Source organism: Podarcis gaigeae (genome assembly GCF_964106915.1).
Source record: "Podarcis gaigeae genome assembly, chromosome: 5".
Taxonomy (NCBI): domain Eukaryota; kingdom Metazoa; phylum Chordata; class Lepidosauria; order Squamata; family Lacertidae; genus Podarcis; species Podarcis gaigeae.
The window spans coordinates 20934071-20952708 of NC_139681.1; the positions used below are offsets into that span (position 1 = coordinate 20934071).

At 43.7% G+C, this 18638-nt stretch overlaps 1 long non-coding RNA gene across 1 annotated transcript in view; it reads left to right on the plus strand.

The window, feature by feature from the left end:
- Nucleotides 1-1678: 1678 nt before the first annotated feature.
- LOC310845429 overlaps nt 1679-18638 on the plus strand; it is an 82625-nt gene continuing 65665 nt past the window's right edge. The window contains exon 1 of the long non-coding RNA XR_014564712.1: nt 1679-1730. This is a non-coding gene — a long non-coding RNA (uncharacterized lncRNA). The remainder of the gene's footprint in view (nt 1731-18638) is intronic.

Below are 18638 nucleotides of genomic sequence, written 5' to 3' on the forward strand. Positions count from 1 at the left end.
TAGCATCCTCATTTAACACTTTGAATTCCAGGATTTAACCCAATGTCTGAGTCACATCATCAAGATACTGTGGATTTTGGTTTGGGTGAACTCTTCCTTCGTGGAAGTTGCACGTAAAAGCAGAAAAGGGAGTGCAGTATGTAGCATGGCAGGCAGGCAGGGCTCAGAAAAATCCATCCCCGTAGAATCACATGCACAAAAACACACGTATATATCTGTATCCATATATGCTTTATTGTTTTCTGCAAAAAGTACAAAAATACATTGTGCTTACAACACAATACATCAAACATTAAAAACAACAACAAATAAATAGCAAACCAAGAAACCAATAGTAATACAGTAATAAATAATTATAATGATAGCAATAATGAACAGTTTATACTTATACCCATATTAAAATAACCAAGAACCCCAGCTAAACATTTAACCCACATCAACCCGAAAATATCAAAAGCAAAATTGGAACCTTTTGAAACATATACCCATTTGTTCCAACCCCAGATTTTGACTGTGGCCTTTATTTGAACAAGTGGCCAATTGTTCAGCTTTTATTTTTGATTTCAGTATTGAAGTGCTTTTAGCTTGCTTGGCCAAAGGGAAGAGAATGCTTCAGTAAAAGGAAAGCCAGATGATGATCCCAGACAAAGGCATTAAAATAACAAATTTTGCGGTTACTGTGTTTATAAGCACGGGGAGGTGAGGTCAGCAATCCTTTCTGATCTACTGCAAAACACGCAGCGTTCTTCCCACCTTCTTCCCACCACTGCCATGCAAAGGAAACAGCAATTTAGAAAGCAATTAGGACCGGAGGGGGGTGGGACCGGGACAGGGATTAGTTGCGCCCCCCATCCCACCCTATGCATACAAGCATGTGATGCGTTATCGCAGATCTCCAGTTCAGATAATTCAGAAAAGGGCCGGCAGAGTGATCAAGTGGATGGAACAATGAGGAAAGGCTGGAGCATTGGGGACTTTTTGGTTTAGAGAAAAGATGAATAAGAGGTGGCATGACAGAAATTTATAAAATTTTGCATTGCATGGAGAAAGTGGATAGAGAAAAATTTCTCTCCCACTAAACTACACTTTTAAAAGCTACAATCCTAAAGGCATTAAACTTTTCCCCCTTGCTGTTTGCCTTTGCTGTTTTATTACATTTTTAAAGGATGCTTATTGTTTTGATATATTGATGTAAACCACTTTGTGAGGTTCCTTTCAAAAGCAGTACATAAGTAAATGAAATGGTAGGGATTAAGAGGGACGTATTTCTGACTCAATGGATCTGTCTTGATTTATAATAATTAAAAATCATGATCAACCAAAAATAAAAGAGAACAAAAAACTTCCAAGCAGAGGCGGATTTAGGGCAGCCCAGCCGGTCCCGCCCCCCCCCCCGCTGAGCCTGGAGGGGCCAGAGGGGAGCAGAAGGATGGAGGAATGAAAGGAGCAGCATGGAAGGCGAGAGGGGGCAGCCTTCCTCAGAGGCCAGACATGCTAATGCGCTTATCTCGCCTCCTGGGTGGGTCCCCCCTGCGGGGTGGGGCGGGGGGTCATTGTGTTAAGAGGGAGTGAAGAGGAGACCGAGGAGACGCGGGGGGAGACCAGAGGAGACCAGGGGCGCGAGCGCGGGGGCGGTTTGGGCGGGAAATGGCGCGCGGTGCCAACCTGGATTCTATGAGGCGAAGCGAGAGGAAGTGGGGGATGGGCGGCCGTTGGGACCAGAAAGAGGAGCGGGAAGGACACCCCTCCCCCCTTGCCCCGGCAAGACGTTGGTTATGGCGCTGATTCTGAGGGAACGTAATAAGGGAAGACAATGGCGAGAGGGAAGCCCTTCAGAGTTATCTGGAAGCCGCTCCCCAGGCGCCACCACAGGACACGGCTACCTTCCCTCAGGCATATACAGTGGTACCTCAAGTTCACAGACAACCCTCCCATAAAGCTTATTGAAGGCAATAGAGCACAAAACGGGGGGGGGGGGATTAAGAGCAAGAAAAAGAAACAGATAGGTAGCCGTGTTGGTCTGCCATAGTCAAAACAAAATAAAAAAATTCCTTCCAGTAGCACCTTAAAGACCAACTAAGAAAAAGAAATAAAGTGTTCAAAATATCCCCCACACAAAGTTTTTAATAGATATAAATGCCCATGTTGCAGGCTAAGGCACATACCAGTTAATCTTATATGTCTTTAAAGCTTTGGAAAACAACTTAACACACTCATGGTAGGAAAATCAATTAAACCTTATATCCCCATCTCAAACTTATGTTTTTTTAAAAAATGGAAGACTCATGAACGGAAACCAAACTTATTAACACAGAAAAGTGTTACTAAATCTACTTATACCAGGATCTACAAATATACTTTTGCATACAAGGAAAATGCAGCAACTTCCCACCAAATTTATTGCCACATACTCTAGCCTCAGATACAGAGACTTAAAAAGAAAAGGAAAGGGACAGAAAGCCATTGGTGCATTAAAATGTGTCTCAGGAATATTCAGCCATTAGTAGACCTGACCTTTTATCTCTAGAACCACATGTACAGCACAACTGACTTGTTTCTATGGAAAAATTAAGCTTGCACACAGGAAAGTGAATGTTTCAGTAAATGGAAAGTTAAAGGAAGACTCCAGACAAGCTACTAAAAGAAAAAACTTTATTCAAAACATTGAAGTCATACATTAAAAGGCATTACAAGAGGGAGCTTGGAAAATATGTACAGGATAGCAAGGAAGGAGTTGGGATGCTAATCTGGAACCTGACTTAAAGAGAAAAACTGAGAGTCCGAAACACTTCCATCAACATTCTGCATTTGTCCAGGATTTGTAGCTGAATAATTAATTCCCCGTTGCAGACCAGGGAGTGTAAGTGCTTGATGCCATGAAGAAGTTATCAGATGGTGGTGGAGGCTGCCTCACCATCTCTGCACCATAATATGGAACTGGGCAGTTGCTCGCCTGGGAAGTCTCAGAAAGCCCAGTTCCACTAAAAGCAGCTTGCTGATAAGCAGGGTTCAATTCCGGGGAGCTCTGCTGTTGCGGGGCACACTCTCCCGGTTGCGTGTTGTTGAGAGGCGGCTGCCACAACCCTGCTCCTCCATAGCTTTCAGCATAATGCAAGTTCTGTGGCTGGTAATTTTGTTGCGTGTGAATATTTTGAATATTTTGGCTGCTTGCTGGGCTGCTTTCTGGGCTGCTGTCCAGGCTGCTTCTTGGACAGGTTCTCTCACTGTAGGTATAAGGAGCTGCAGCCTGGTTCCCGATCCTTATCCTGGAACCGATCCTCTTTGGTGTTCTGGCTCGTCGGTTTTGAAACCAGATCTGAACAGAAGAAAGGAGAGAACCAAATGCCCATTATTTCCAAACGGGAAGGTCATAATTTCACTTTCAGGTACAACAACCAAACAAAGATTAGTGTATTACAGTGGGAGAACCTACTTTAACTTGTTTTGTGTTGTGCGAAGGGCATATAGGCATTATGTTCAAAAGCCTTTACACCCACGATACACCCCCCCAAAAAAAAGAACCAAGAAAGAGGAAGGTAGCTCTTGAACAAGGCGCCTTTCGCGATAAGCTGAGAGGCACCCGGGTGAACTAAGGCCTCCGACTACGCAAGGATTATTATGAGTGTTTCAAATTCTTCCAGTATGGGCGGTTTAGGGAAGTCTTGGGAGCCCCCACCATCCCGATTCTTACGTGCACACGATCTTCTTCGACTCCGATGCACTTTGCCAGCGCCTCCCTAGTCTCGTATCCGGGGTACCGGTTCTCTTCAAAGGACTTCTTTAGGAGCTCGATTTGGGCAGGGGTGAAAACGGTCCTTTTTCTCCTATCTCCTCCGACTTTGGGGTAGCTTCCTCCTGGGAAAAGACAAAGAGGCAAATCTGACGGAAGCGCTCGGGTTAAACTGAAGCGACGCTTGCAGATCTTCCTCCCGACATGGAAAGCTCGGGGCTGCATCGCCTGCCTTTGCCCGGGAGCAAGTCCCCCAGAATCGGGCGCTGCCTGAGGTTCCACTGCGTAAAAAGACCACCAGTATAGAAAGCTTCGGTGGCCATTCTTTCAACCGCCTCGCTGACCCGGCAGAGCGCAGAAGGGCAAAGCCTTCCCTTTTTACCGGAAGGCTTTTGTACCTGACATTCAAATCCACGCACTTTGTGGCCTTTAAATAAACCTCCGGTTGCTCGGAGCAAGGCTTGCAAGAAAACAAACCAAAGAATTTTAAGTAAGAAGTCTACGCTCTTATTTCTATGCCTGCCATCGTTTTCCGCAGCCGATCCTAACCACGATTATTCGGAAATTTAATCCCGTTTATGTGAAAGGTTTTTATCAATCAGAAAATGTGTGTGTAAATGCTTCATGCAGTAAAATGCAGTAAATGCTTCATGCTTCATGCTTACAAGTAAAGATGTGCAAACCAATCTTGCGAAATGTTTCCATCCGAAGACATTTGAGCCCCTGTGTAATTCCTCCCCGGCTACCACAAATGGGTCTTTGAAAGCCTTCCCTACACCCCGTCCTGACCCAGAAACACCCTTCATTTTTAAAACCGTCGCTTATGAAACCCTGAATTTATATCAATCATTTGAGCAATTTTTTATAGACAAGTGAACTAAAAATCTTCATAGCAATCCTCTCTTCTTACCTCGGCTGGTGGTTTTCATCTTGCAAAAGGGCTGCCTCGCTCTCTTCCAACAAAGCTGGTTTTGGTTTCCAAAATTGCCCTTGCTCCTCCAGGCCCGCTCCAGGTTTCTGGAGTTCGGCGCCTTTATAGCCCCTCCGGGCTGCCAATTGGCCGGCGCGTTTTCCTTGGAGAGAAGCGCTCCAATGGGGAGGCGGCTTTTGGGGAGGAGCGAGTTTCAAGTTCACTTTTCAAGCGCTGCTTGACGAATCTAGATGGGCTGGAGCGCACCCTTCCTTTGGCATCACCCCTTAGCAAAACTGGAAAATAGCCCCCTAGGCCTGGAGATTAGTGCGCACAGTTGAAGGAAATTGAGAGGATGGGTTGAGGAGCGAGAGAGCTAGACAGAACTGTGGTTTATTTTTTAAAAATATTATTATGAAGCTTTCATTTTACAGACAGAGATGCGCCAAGACTTAGGCATGTTGAAAGGCTTTGCCCAAGAAGCCTAGATGCAACAAGTACACTCTGAAACCCCCTGCCTTTTGAGATGAAGCAGGCGCCTTCACTGCACCCTTTTCGGCGCCTGCTATAAACTTTGTTTCCTTTACTTTACCTTTACCTGCAGAAAGTTACTATGCCTTTTAATCGGTGGTTTTAGCTTCACTGTAATTGCATTTTGCATGTTTTTCACTTTGACTTTTATCGATCATGTTCATGCTTTCGTAAGCCGCTTAGAGGTTTTCGTTAAGGTTAGGCGGTGGAAAAGCTATAAGGGAAGAATGTGAGTAACACCATGGCAAATAAAGGGGAGGCAAACTCCTCTTGCCAAGAAGTCAGTAGGTCTTTCAAGCCCAAGCGGTTGATGTTAGATGCTCAGAGTATTCAGCCCCGGACAGACGTCGCAACCAAATCCTGAATCTACACAGTCTCAAGGCACTGTCGCTTGTAACTGCAAGGGGGTTGCATTCTGAGGGAAAGCGAGCTTTCCGTTTCCTAGGCTTGCTTCACACGTTGCTGGTGCTTCCTTTCTTGTTCAGTTCCACTATTTCTCTTTCTGTCTTTCTATCCCCACAACTTTCACGTGGCATTTTCCTCTGCCTTTCAGGGACTTGCGGCATCCAAATAGCCTGCCGCTCCGCCCTGCACCCGGGGCAAGATAGTGGCCTCCGATCCTCAAAGAGACTGAAAACGTCCTGCAACCTTCCAGCTCATACAATGAATGTTCCCAGTCCCTGGCAGTTTGTTAATCAAGAATGTACTCTGATGGTACATTCTTTGTTATTTTTGCATAAGATAATTAACACAAGGGACCCTCCCTAGGTGTATCTATAAACCCTAATCATAGGTATGCTGACTCAGAATCGGCGAGGAAACTTTTTTCCGAGTGGTGAGCTGTGGGAAATTCAATATATTTTTCAAACTTTTTTTCGAGTAAGAACTACATTTTTTACGGCTGAAAAAAAAAAGCTTCCGTGAAGGTTGGGGGCGTTACAGAAAGATGTGGAAACCTCAGCAAACATATCAGTACTGTCTCAGGAAAGATTATCCCTGAAGAAAAGAGGGCTCACATTGGGGGTGGGAGAGACACAATTAAATGTCTCTAATTTCTGCCATCATCATCGCTTAGAAGCTTGGTGTATTTCTGCAGACGGCAATTGATATAAACTTGTATTCCTGTAAGGTACTTACAGTAGGGACTAGCAGAATTTCCTGGAAAACATTTACTTGTATCCTTTGGGATACAATACGTTGCAATCTATCTCAATATATTATTCATCATAGCGGTGGAACATCTACCTAGAATATAAGGGGGTGTCTTATTCGTTCCAGAATATAGAAATGTGTCCCAACTAATTTGCTTCAAAATTCTGTTATTTTGGAAGGGAGATTTAGGATGCTGTGCAAAGTTCTTAACCCGAGGTACTATTTCTGGATTAGCAGAGTCTAGAACCTGAAGTGTCTGTAACCCGAGGTACCCCTGTATTTCTAAGCATTCTTTTCAGGTGATCATAGTATAACATCCAAATCTAGGGATTGCGGCATGCTTTAGCTGTGAAGTAGACTTCCAAATCTAGGGATTGCGGCATGCTTTAGCTGTGAAGTAGACTTTTGGATTCATCAACGTTGGAATCCAAGTATGTCTGTTTATGATGGTATGTGAAGTGGATTCCAAACCATTTATACTTGATAGTAAATATTTCCAGACACTTTGGCCTCGGCTAGGGACATTAATATTCCATTTTTGAGAATCGTACTTCTATCTCACTTGACAGTCCTGTCCCACAATAAATGAATAAAAAGCTCACAATCAAGCTGATTTCCAAGTCACGTCATCCTCGGTATTAGCTTCGTATCTCAAAATGGGACAAAGATATGGTCTTCCCAAGAGGGTTACCAAACCGGGGACTGGGGGTGCAATGGTGCTCTTGAGGACTTCCACTGGCCCCCCAAAAACATCTGAGACACACATCTCCCCTGCTCACTGCCCTCTTCCTCAGCAACTGGGAAACTTTTTCGGAGAAAGTAGACCGTCCTTCACGAAAGCATAGGCCACAATAAATTTGGGAGCCTTTGGCGTGTCAAAACGCAGTTTGCGCTGTTAATTCAACACGTATTTCCGAGCAGAAACGTGACCTCCTGCTCCGTGTGTTTCAGTAGCCATGCAGTTTAACTGTTCATTAAAACAACCACCAGCACAGGGCTAATGTCACATTGGCATTGCTGCTGTTCATATTAGGAAGTTACTTTGTGGTACATTGTGCTTGGAAAGTTGCCACGTTACAATTGACGCGGGGAAACATTGTGATCTTTGAACCTTGGAGGAGAAAGGGACATAATGTATAAACGAACTAGTAATAGGTTGAAACGCAGCTATGTATTTTATATCTAAACTTTGTTTGCTGGTTTTCCTTTCCTCGTCCTCCTACAAATAAAAGCAGTTCAGTGTTCCGGGTTGCTATGTTCTCATGGTTTTTATTTACTGAATTTGTACTCGGAGCCCAGATCGGCAGTGCACACTTTGTGTGTGTGTGGAAGGATTGTGGGCAGGGTGTGTGTGTGCTGATACGCCGCCAAATATATATATTCTCTGAGGGAAGATGGCGCCACCGCCGCCGTGTCCTGTGGTGGCGCCTGGGGAGCGGCTACCAGATAACTCTGAAGGGCTTCCCTCTCGCCATTGTCCTCCCTTATTACTTTCCCGCAGCATCAGCGCCATAACCAACGTCTTGCTGGGGCAACGGGGGGGGGGGAGGGGTGTTCTTCCCGCTCCTCTTTCTGGTCTCAACGACCGCCCATCCCCCACTCCCTCTCGCTTCGCTTCATAGAATCCAGGTTGGCGCCGCGCGCCATTTCCCGCACAAACCGCCCCCGCGCATGCGCCCCCGCCACCCCTGCCTTGGCGCCCTTTGGCCACGCCTTCCCCTGCGGGTCACCTTAGCCGCTCTCCTCCTCCTCCTCCTCCTTGGTCTCCCCGCTCCTCTCCCCCCCCCCGTCCCCCCATCTCCTCTTCGCTCCCTCTTCACACAATGACCCCCCACCCCACCCCGCAGGGGGGACCCGCCCAGGAGGCGAGATAAGTGCATTAGCATGTCTGGCTGCCCCCTCTCGCCCTCCATGCTGCTCCTTTCATTCCTCCATCCTTCTGCTCCCCTCTGGCCCCTCCACGACCGGGTGGGCTGCCCTAAATCCGCCTCTGCTAGGAAGTTTTTTTCCTCTTTTATTTTTGGTTGATCATGATTTTCAATTATTATAAATCAAGACAGATCCATTTAGTCAGAAATACGTCCCTCTTATGTACTGCTTTTGAAATGAACCTCACAAAGTGGTTTACATCAATATATCAAAACAATAAGCATCCATTAAAAATGTAATAAAACAGCAAAGGCAAACTGTAAGGGGGGAAAGTTAAATGCTTTTGGGAGTGTAGCTTTTAAAAGTGTAGTTTAGTGGGAGAGAAATTTTTCTCTATCCACTATCTCCATGCAATGCAATATTTTATAAATTTTTGTCATGCCACCTCTTATTCTATTTTTCTCTAAACCAAAAAGTCCCCAATGCTCCAACCTTTCCTCATTGTTCCATTCACTTGATCACTCTGCTGATCCTTATCTCAATTATCTGAACTGGAGATCTGTGATAACGCATCACATGCTTATATGCATAGGGTGGGATGGGGGCGCAACTAATCCCTGTCCCGCTCCCCCCTGCAGTCCTAATTGCTTTCTAAATTGCTGTTGGCAGTGGTGGGAAGAAGGTGGGAAGAACGCTGGGTGTTTTGCAGTAGATCAGAAAGGATTGCTGACCTCACCTCCCCGTGTTTATAAATACAGTAACCGCAAAATAGTAATAATAATAATAATGTATTATTTATACCCCGCCCATCTGGCTGGATCTCCCCCGCCACTCTGGGGAGCTTCCAACTGAATATTAAAAACAGTACAGCATCAAACATTAAAAACCTCCCTAAAGAGGGCTGCCTTCAGTTGTCTTTTAAAAGTAAAATAGTTGTTTATTGCTTTGACATCTGCTGGGAGGGCGTTCCACAGGGCAGGCGCCACTACCGAGAAGGGGGTGGAAATGCTCCTTCAGGTATACAGGACCGAGGCCGTTTAGGGCTTTAAAGGTCAGCACCAACACTTTGAATTGTGCTCAGAAACGTACTGGGAGCCAATGCAGATCTCTCAGAACCAGTGTTATGTGGTCCCGGCAGCCACTCCCAGTCACCAGTCTAGCTGCCGCATTCTGGATTAATTGCAGTTTCTGGGTCACCTTCAAAGGTAGCCCCACGTAGAGCGCGTTGCAATAGTCCAAGCGGGAGATAACTAGAGCATGCACCACTCTGGCGAGACATTTAGCGAGCAGGTAGGGTCTTAGCCTGCGTACCAGGTGGAGCTGGTAGACAGCTGCCCTGGACACAGAATTAACCTGTGCCTCCATGGACATCTGTGAGTCCAAAATGACTCCCAGGCTGCACACCTGGTCCTTCAGGGGCACAGTTACCCCATTCAGGACCAGGGAATCCCCCAGACCCACCCGCTCCCTGTCCCCAAAAAACAGTACTTCTGTCTTGTCAGCATTCAACCTCAATCTGTTAGCCGCCATCCATCCTCCAACAGCCTCCAGGCACTCACACAGGACCTTCACCGCCTTCACTGGTTCTGATTTAAAGGAGAGGGAGAGCTGGGTGTCATCTGCATACTGATGAACACCCAGCCCAAACCCCTTGATGATCTCTCCCAGCGGCTTCATATAGATATTAAAAAGCATGGGGGAGAGGACGGAACCCTGAGGCACCCCACAAGTGAGAGCCCAGGGGTCTGAACACTCATCCCCCCGCCACTTTCTGGACACGGCCCAGGAGAAAGGAGCGGAAGCACCGTATAACAGTGCCCCCAGCTTGACGGTCAAGAAGGATGTTATGGTCAATGGTGTCAAAGGCCGCTGAGAGATCCAGCAGAACTAGGAAACAGCTCTCACCTTTGTCCCTAGCCCGTCGGAGATCATTAACCAGCGCGACCAAGGCAGTTTCAGTCCCATGGTGAGGCCTGAATCCCGATTGGAAGGGATCCCAATGGTCTGCATCCTCCAGGCGTGCTTGGAATTTTTTGGCAACCACCCGCTCAATCACCTTGCCCAAGAATGGTAAATTTGAGACTGGGCGATAGTTGGCCAAATTGGCTGGGTCTAAAGATGTTTTTTTAAGAAGTGGTTTAATGACCGCCTCTTTCTGCTGGTCTGGGAAGGCTCCCTCACAGAGGGAAGCATTCAGCACCCCGCAGAGCCCATCGCCCAGCCCTTCCCGGCTCGCTTTTATCAGCCAGGATGGGCAAGGATCAAGGATACAGGTGTTCGGTTTCACTTGTCCAAGCAGCCTGTCCACATCCTCGGAGGTAACAGATTGGAATTGATCCCATGTAACAGGACTAGACAAAACTCTAGCACTCTCCCACCCTGGCCCTGCTCCCGCGGTGGAGTTTACCTCCTTCTGAATCTGAGCGACTTTATCTGCAAAAAACTTTGCAAAAGCATTGCAGGAGATCTTGGGGTCCCTACCAGGCCCCGATGGTGCAGGTGGTTCCGATAGATTGCAAACCACCTGCATGGACAGAGATCAAGAGAACAAGAAGCTGCTTGCAACATTGCAAGGGTCCTGTTCACATCGGCAGAAACAGAAACAGACATTTATCCCACAAAATGTGGGAAGGTGCTGCACTTCCTAGAATAGCTTCCTTTTACTTCTCTTGTGGCTCAGCTGTATTTACAACTGTTCAATTAGCAGAAATGTCACCAGTGAACTGTTTCCCATCACTGTGTCTTCATGGCAGCAAGACATGGAACTAAAGGCATGAAGTGGTACCAGAAAAATTAGGAAGCAATATTAGTTACATATAATATATCACAGTGGTTTACATTTGCATATATATATATATATATATATATATGCAGGTTTTGGTGTCCTCGGGTGTCATCCCGTGTAAAAGTTGGGGTGTCTAGGCGACGTTTCGACGAGGTCTCACTCGTCATCTTCAGGCTGGTGCTTTCGGCTTCTTGTTACTGGAACAGAGCGGGATCTCAATGTTTGAGTTCCTATAAATACTGTAGAGGGGGTGTGGTGTCTAGCCTCCAATGTTCTGGGCAGAGAGGAAGTTCCCAGGCTAGTGTGCCTTTTCTTCTTTTGTTCCTTAATTACTTGAGAGATACCTTGAGTGATTTCTTGAGTGATATCCTGAGTACCACTTAGGTGGGTCATTAGGTGTGGATTAGTTGCTAAAGTCTTTGTGTCTTGACCTCTTGAACTTTGTGAAGAGTTTTCTTGAGAAGATGGCTGTATTGCACTTAGTTGTGCTTTGGCTTGGCTTCGTGTATAGGGGCGAGCTGTGGTTTTGTGGCTTGTGTCAGCCAGATCTGTGTAGGGATTGCAGGGGGGTGCAGCATCCGGAGGTGCCACCATGGATTGGCTACTGGATGGTGTCAGTAATTCATCTGTGGAGAGGGTCTGGGTTTGGGTCTGGTGTGGTTGATTGGTGTTGGCGTTCTGTGTGCCTCTGGATCTGGTGTCAGTTTTTGTGGGGAGGGCTAATTTCCAGATGTCTGGCAAGCGGGATGTGTCGTCACGCTTGTTCATGTTGTGAGGGTGTTTCTCTATCTCGATGGCTTCCATGATTATTCTCTTGTGGTGATGTTCCGTGTTAAAGACCTCGTCGAAACGTCGCCTAGACACCCCAACTTTTACACGGGATGACACCCGAGGACACCAAAACCTGCATTCCTGTACCCGTGAAAATCTACGAAAGCAAATATATATATATATATATATATAACAAAATAATTAAAATAATTAAAATAATTAAAAACAAACACCAGCAGACCATTGTGGGCGATGTGCTTTAAATTGCCTGCAAAGGCTTCGTGGAACAGAAAAGTTTTCTGCCCATTCATGAGTTGCAAGCATGGATACAACCATAAGCAAAGAGATGGAAGCTGGAAATGAGCTGATGCAAGAGCCAACAGATCCACTGCAGATTGCTGGCCACTGGGAAAACCTTATTGCAATGATGTAGAATGTATAGTTTGCATGCAGACGGTCCCAGGTCCAGGTCCTGGTGTCTTCTGATCAGACTCCCACCTGAAACCCTAAAGAGCTGCTCCACAGTGTAGAAGCAGAACCATCAGATGGTGAAGTTGGCAGGGACCCTGAGGGTCATCTCTTCCAAGCCCCTACAATGCTGGAATCCTATTGTTTTTCTACAAACAACAAATGGGTAGTTTAAAAAGACCCTACCATCAGAAACCATTTTCTCCATTAAATGCATAGTTTGGAAACTGAAAACACACTCATTGAAGACTGTTGGGACGCAACCAAAATAATAAACCAAACAAACAACGAACTCTATAATATTATTTCCTTGTGGTCTCAAAATATGAGCAACCCATAATAATCATGAACAGGTAACAACCCTATCATTAAAATTTGCGGTGTAATCCTTATGATTATGATTAACTATTAAACAATCAACATTGACTTACATAACAGCACACAACAATACAAGATTTACACCACACACTACATCCTTACAATCTACAACTACTTTTCAAAGAAAGAGGAAAAAGGAAAATAAAGAAAAAGGTAAAGATAAAAAATTAAAGTAATTAAAATATAATTCCGATTATTCTCATTGTACTATTTCTCATGTTGTTATTTATCACACAGTGCCTTATTGTTGTTCTGTTTTCCAAAATCTTATCAAAGAAGTTCTATTGTATTTGTTATCACAATAATTTTTCAAATATTCTTTAAATACTATCCATTCCTTATTGATCTTCTGCATCGGGTATCCTCTAACTCTCGCTGTCATCCTTGCCAATTGTAAGTATTCTATCATTTTAACCTGCCATTCGGTTTTTGTGATGGGTCTTTTCACTCTTCCAATTCTTCGCCACCAGGATCCTGGCTGCTGTTTTTGCGTACATGAAGAGTGGTCTTCTATTTTAAAAAAATTCTGTTGACATTATTGCTAAAAAGAAGGCTTCTGGTCTGGTCTCTTTGTAAATGAGAATTTTAGTATCTTTTTAAATTCATTACTAAGATTATAGCACACTGTAAACTTCATGTCCACTTCCATAATTTCTTCCACTGGTTCATGTGAATATTCTATCCAAGTTCTTGGGCCCAACGCACCAGCACCACTTTTTTTTTACCTTTTCTTTTACCTCCCACTCAAGATATAGATTGTACATTTTTGAAATATATTTTCCTTTGGATTGGATTAGTTCTTTTTCCAAATCTGATATCTTATTTTCAAATCCTTTTTTTAATCTATACTTAATCTTTCATTTAATTGAAAATATTGTAACTAATCCATCAGGTACAACCTAATTTCTTCAAACTTCTTCAGCGTCAATTTGTTATTGTTTTCTTCTAATATCATTCTATACATTGCTAGTCTCCTTTCATATTTTTCTTTTTTACTGCCATGCCTTCTGTCGGTGAGATCCCCCAGGGGGTCTTTGGTTCTAGTATTTCTTTATATTTTCTCCCATATTTTATAAGGGGATTTTCTCACTATATGGTTAAAAAAAAACCTGTGTACCGTCACCTTCTCATAGACTAAATACGTGTGCCACAAAAATAAAATCCACTGAATTAAATGGGACTTACTCCATAGTGCGTTTAGGATCGTAGTCTTAATTTAAAAAATGAAATAAAAAATAAACTTTCCTTGCAGTTGTGGCTGTGAATGCCTATTTTATTCAGTTGTATTTTATCCTTTTCTGATACTTTCCAAACAGCTCTGAGACTTTGGTAATCATCCAATTTTGGTTAACCTGTTCAGAGGAGAGGATTCAGGTCAATCTGTTATAAAACAAGAGTGACTACAGAACTGAAAGCCTCTCTTCTATCTGAGATGCATTTGTGGGAATGTTCTGGGGTGCAGGAGAGGATATATTGACTAATTATATCCTTATCCAACTTGTGCTAACAAGTTCCCAAAATATCAGCAGAGTTTATAGACATTCCCCTTTAAGTTCGCAACGGTAATGCTTGCACAGGTTCGCTAGAACCTCTATAATAATTACTCTGGTAATTTCCCCTTTGTTCCCTCTTAAAATCCAAGACACGACACAGTCTTTATAAAAGTATAAAAGAGTTTACTCACGTTCTGTTCACAATATGATCCCAGAAGGTAGGCAGGCTTAAAAAGGTTACATACACTTAGAAACTATCTTATAGGAAGATAGTACTGTCCTCTCTTGGCTGAGAGCCAAGAGGGCATCCTTAGATGTTTCCTCATCGAAGGAAGATGGAAGAGAGGGAAGAGGCAAGAGAGAGATGGCTGGTCTGCCCTGTGCTTTTATCATTACCTGCACAGGTGAGGCCACACCCACCACTGGTCACATGCGGAGGAAGTCCGTCCCCAGGAAGTTTACCTGCTTGCTGGACAGACATCCCTCCCCATGTTCTAACATGTACACTCTAGGAATGTTGTCATTGACTGCTCCTGTGTTTACATCCCACAGCATTGGTGACACTTTCCTATCACAGGCCTTGGGTGACAGCCCATTAACCTCAAAACACCTCTTTATGAGTAACAGGCCATATAACAGGATTGTGGACAAGAGGGACCAGACGCTGTGGCAGAGACAGGTACCAACTTTGTTCCCGTATCTAGTTTAACATAATTATTACAGGAGCTAAGAATGTCAATACAACCTGAGGGGCTAATTCACCTGCTCATCTTCCAAAGTAATATATGTCATCAGTTGCCTTCTAGCTGGTCTATGCAAAAGAATGAACGAGCACAAATCTGAAATGGCAGTATAGAAAAGCCAAAGAGGTAACATTTCACCTTCTCAGGATGCTCTGTCACTGACCTTAAGGTGTTCGTTATTGAATGACGTGACCTCAAACCATGAGACCATTGTATTACAATGCACCAGTGCTATTATTTGCAGATGGAATCAACATAATAGGGGCTGGGTTTACGGTTTTTAAAACCACACTGGATGTGCTAAAAACTGGCTTACCAATGCAAGAATGTCTGTGTTATCAACTACTGTTTTTGGTGCATCACTGCAGTTTAAAAGGTCATTATCCTCAACTGTATAATTCAGCATTTAGTTTCCCTCTGATCTCTTTTTACAAGCTCCCCATCAATTGTGTCCCTGCAACTCAGGATAACCCTTTATCCATCCAATGAAGTGAATTATATTGTGTGTGTCATAATATATATTTTTTATCTTTCAGGTGCTACAAGACTCTTCTGTTGGTTTTGCAGAATTGAAAAGATTTGCCGCCCTGCACCAATTTTACAATGATTGCTCACAGATTGAAATGGTGATCTGAAAAAGCCATTGTGAAATGGGTAGTAACTTTTGTGCTAGATTCTACTGCCTCAAATGAATGGAATCTCAGCCTGTGGTCTTTATCTTGCAGGTCATGATTACAACATCTTATTGTGCTTAAATAAGAAAGAAACTCTGATCTCCCTCACCCCCTGCTTTGTGAAACACATTACCCTACTGTGGATTGTGGAGTTGTTGTTGTTTTCTAATGGGCCAGCATGCCTACTTTTGCTTTTAATTGAGCTTATTTACAATGGATAGAGTACTCGTCATCTCCAAGAGAAAGCACCTTTTTTCCCTTTTTTTAGGGATGAGGGATGAGCAGCTTTTTTTCCTTTTTTTTAGGGATGAGGGACATACAGAGTCAGTATAGACTGAGTTCATCTTCTGAAGGCAAGGATATGGTTTGTATGTTTGTTTTTTAATTGCATGCATTAAATGCTTGTTTTTATTTCTTTAACTGCAAATGATTCTGGAAGAAGATCTGGTCAGTTGGCAACTAATGAACTACTTGTAGCTATTTTATTCACAGATCTCTTGTATCACATCTAATTTGTGCATATGTGACCACCTTTCTGTATATAAGGTCTGTTTAGGAGAATGCCAGGTTTTCCAAGCATTCTGCTCTACACTGTAGCCAACCATATCACTATGCAAAACCAAAAGCAGGACACAGGTCAGGTGAGTACCCTTTCGTCCTGTTCTTTCCCAGTAATTGATATGCCTCTGATAGCGTATATCCATAATGATTAGTAGCCACTGATAGTCTTAGCATTCATGAATTTGCCTAATCTCTTGAGAAAGGTTGGCAGCCATAATCACATCTTGAGTAATTCCAGGGCTGTGCTTACACACACACACACACACACACACACACACACACACACACACACAGACTAAGATGTGGACCCAGATCAGCCCTATCCCAACCTAGGTCACACCCAAGCCAGATCTGGTCCTATATCAGGGTAGGACTAAAGGGGCAGGGCAGGGTAGGACAAATCCACTAGATTCAGTTTGATCTGCCCAATCTAGCGCCCAGCCCCATTAAATTCCATAGTGCAGTGTTGAGAAATATAGTGGACTGGGCAGGTGAGGTTTTATGACATGGATTTGTCATATATTCCAAGCCTAAAGCCTATATCTCAGTGAATGGAGTAAATTCAGACTCATGCAGATTATGTAGAGATACTCAACAGAGATGTCCTCTATCCCCACTGCTGTTTGCACTTTCCACTGTTAGCAGAACTTGACCCATTAGCAAAACCATTTAGATCTGAATATATAATCAAATGAACATAATGATATGCCAATAATGTCGCATTATTTGTGAAAAGCCCTAAAAAACCATTTGGAGATGTCTTAGGCTTTGATAGCTTTATACTCTTAGGCTCAGTTGTTTCATGGATTTTGCTGGGCGGCGGGCGGGGAGCATTTGCAGCTGTTGTTGATTTGGTTGTGTATTAGTAAGTTCAGTGGGACTACTTCTAAATTAGTTGTCCTAAGAGGGTCCAATTTAGAATCTAAAATTAACTGACTTATTTTATTATGACTAAACCTGGTTCAATCAAGGCTGAATGGCACAGAAGGCAAACTGTATTGGGCACAATCTAGTTCACAGGCAACCCTCCTATAAAGCTTCATTGAAGGCAGTAGAGCACAAACCTTGGGGGGGGGGAATTAAGAGCAAGAAAATGAAATAAAGTGTTCAAAATATTCCCCCACAAAGTTTTTAATAGATATAAATGCCCATGTTGCAGGCTAAGGCACATACAAGTTAAACTTATATGTCTTTAAAGCTTTGGAGAGCAACTTAACACATTCATGGTAGAAAAATCAATTAAACCTTATATCCCCATCTTACACTTCTGTGTTTTAAAAAATGGAAGACTCATGAATGGAAACCAAACTTATTAACACAGAAAAGTGTTACTAAATCTAGTTATACCAGGATGTACAAATATACTTTTGCATACAAAGAAAATACAGCAACTTCCCACCACATTGATTGCCACCTACTCTAGCCTCAGATACAGAGACTTGAAAAGAAAAGGAAAGGGACAGAAAGCCCATTGGTGCATTAAAATATGTCTCAGGAATATTCAGCCATTAGAAGACCTGACCTTTTATCTCTAGAACCACATGTACCGCACAACTAACTTTTTTCCATGGGAAAATTAAGCTTGCACGCAGGAAAGTGAATGTTACCGTAAATGGAAAGTTAAAAGAAGACTCCAGACAAGCTATTAAAAAAACAAACTTTATTCAAAACATACATTCAAAGTCATGCATTAAAAGGCATTAAAAGAGGGAGCTTGGAAAATATGTACAGGATAGCAAGGAAGGAGTTGGGATGCTAATCTGGAACCTGACTTAAAGTGAAAAACTGAGAGTCTGAAGCACTTCCATCAACGTTCTGCATTTGTCCAGGATTTGTAGCTGAATAATTCCCCATTGCAGACCAGGGAGTGTAAGTGCTTGATTCCATGAAGAAGTTATCAGATGATGGTGGAGGCTGCCTCACCATCTCCGCACCATAATATGGAACTGGGCAGTTGCTCGCCTGGGAAGTCTCATAAAGCCCAGTTCCACAAAAAGCAGCTTGCTGGTAATAAGCAGAGTTCAATTCCAGGGAGCTCTGCTGTTGCGGGGCACACTCTCCTGGCTGCGTGTTGTTGAGAGGTGGCTGCCACAACCTCCTCCATAGCTTTCAGCATAATCAAAGTTCTGTGGCTGGTAATATTGTTCCATATGAATATTTTGGAGGTTTCCTGGGCTGCTGTCCAGGCTGCTTCTTGGACGGCTTCTTTCACTCCGGCTATAAGGAGCTGCAGCATGGTTCCCGATCCTTATCCTGGAACCAATGCTCTTTGGTGTTCTGGCCCTTCTGTTTTGAAACCAGATCTGAACAGAAGCAAGGAGAGAACCAAATGCCCATTATTTCAAAACAGGTATGTCATAATTTCACTTTCAGGTATAACAACTAAGCAAAGATTAGTGGATGACAGTGGGAGAACCTACGTTAACTTGTTTTGTGTTGTGCGAAAGGCATATAGGCATTATGTTCTGTGAATATAGAATACATTGTTACCATGAATATGTCTTTTTGATCCAAGAGAGAGAATTACATTTAATAAATTATGCTTATTCCTCTGGGGTTTCTCTTTAGTTCTC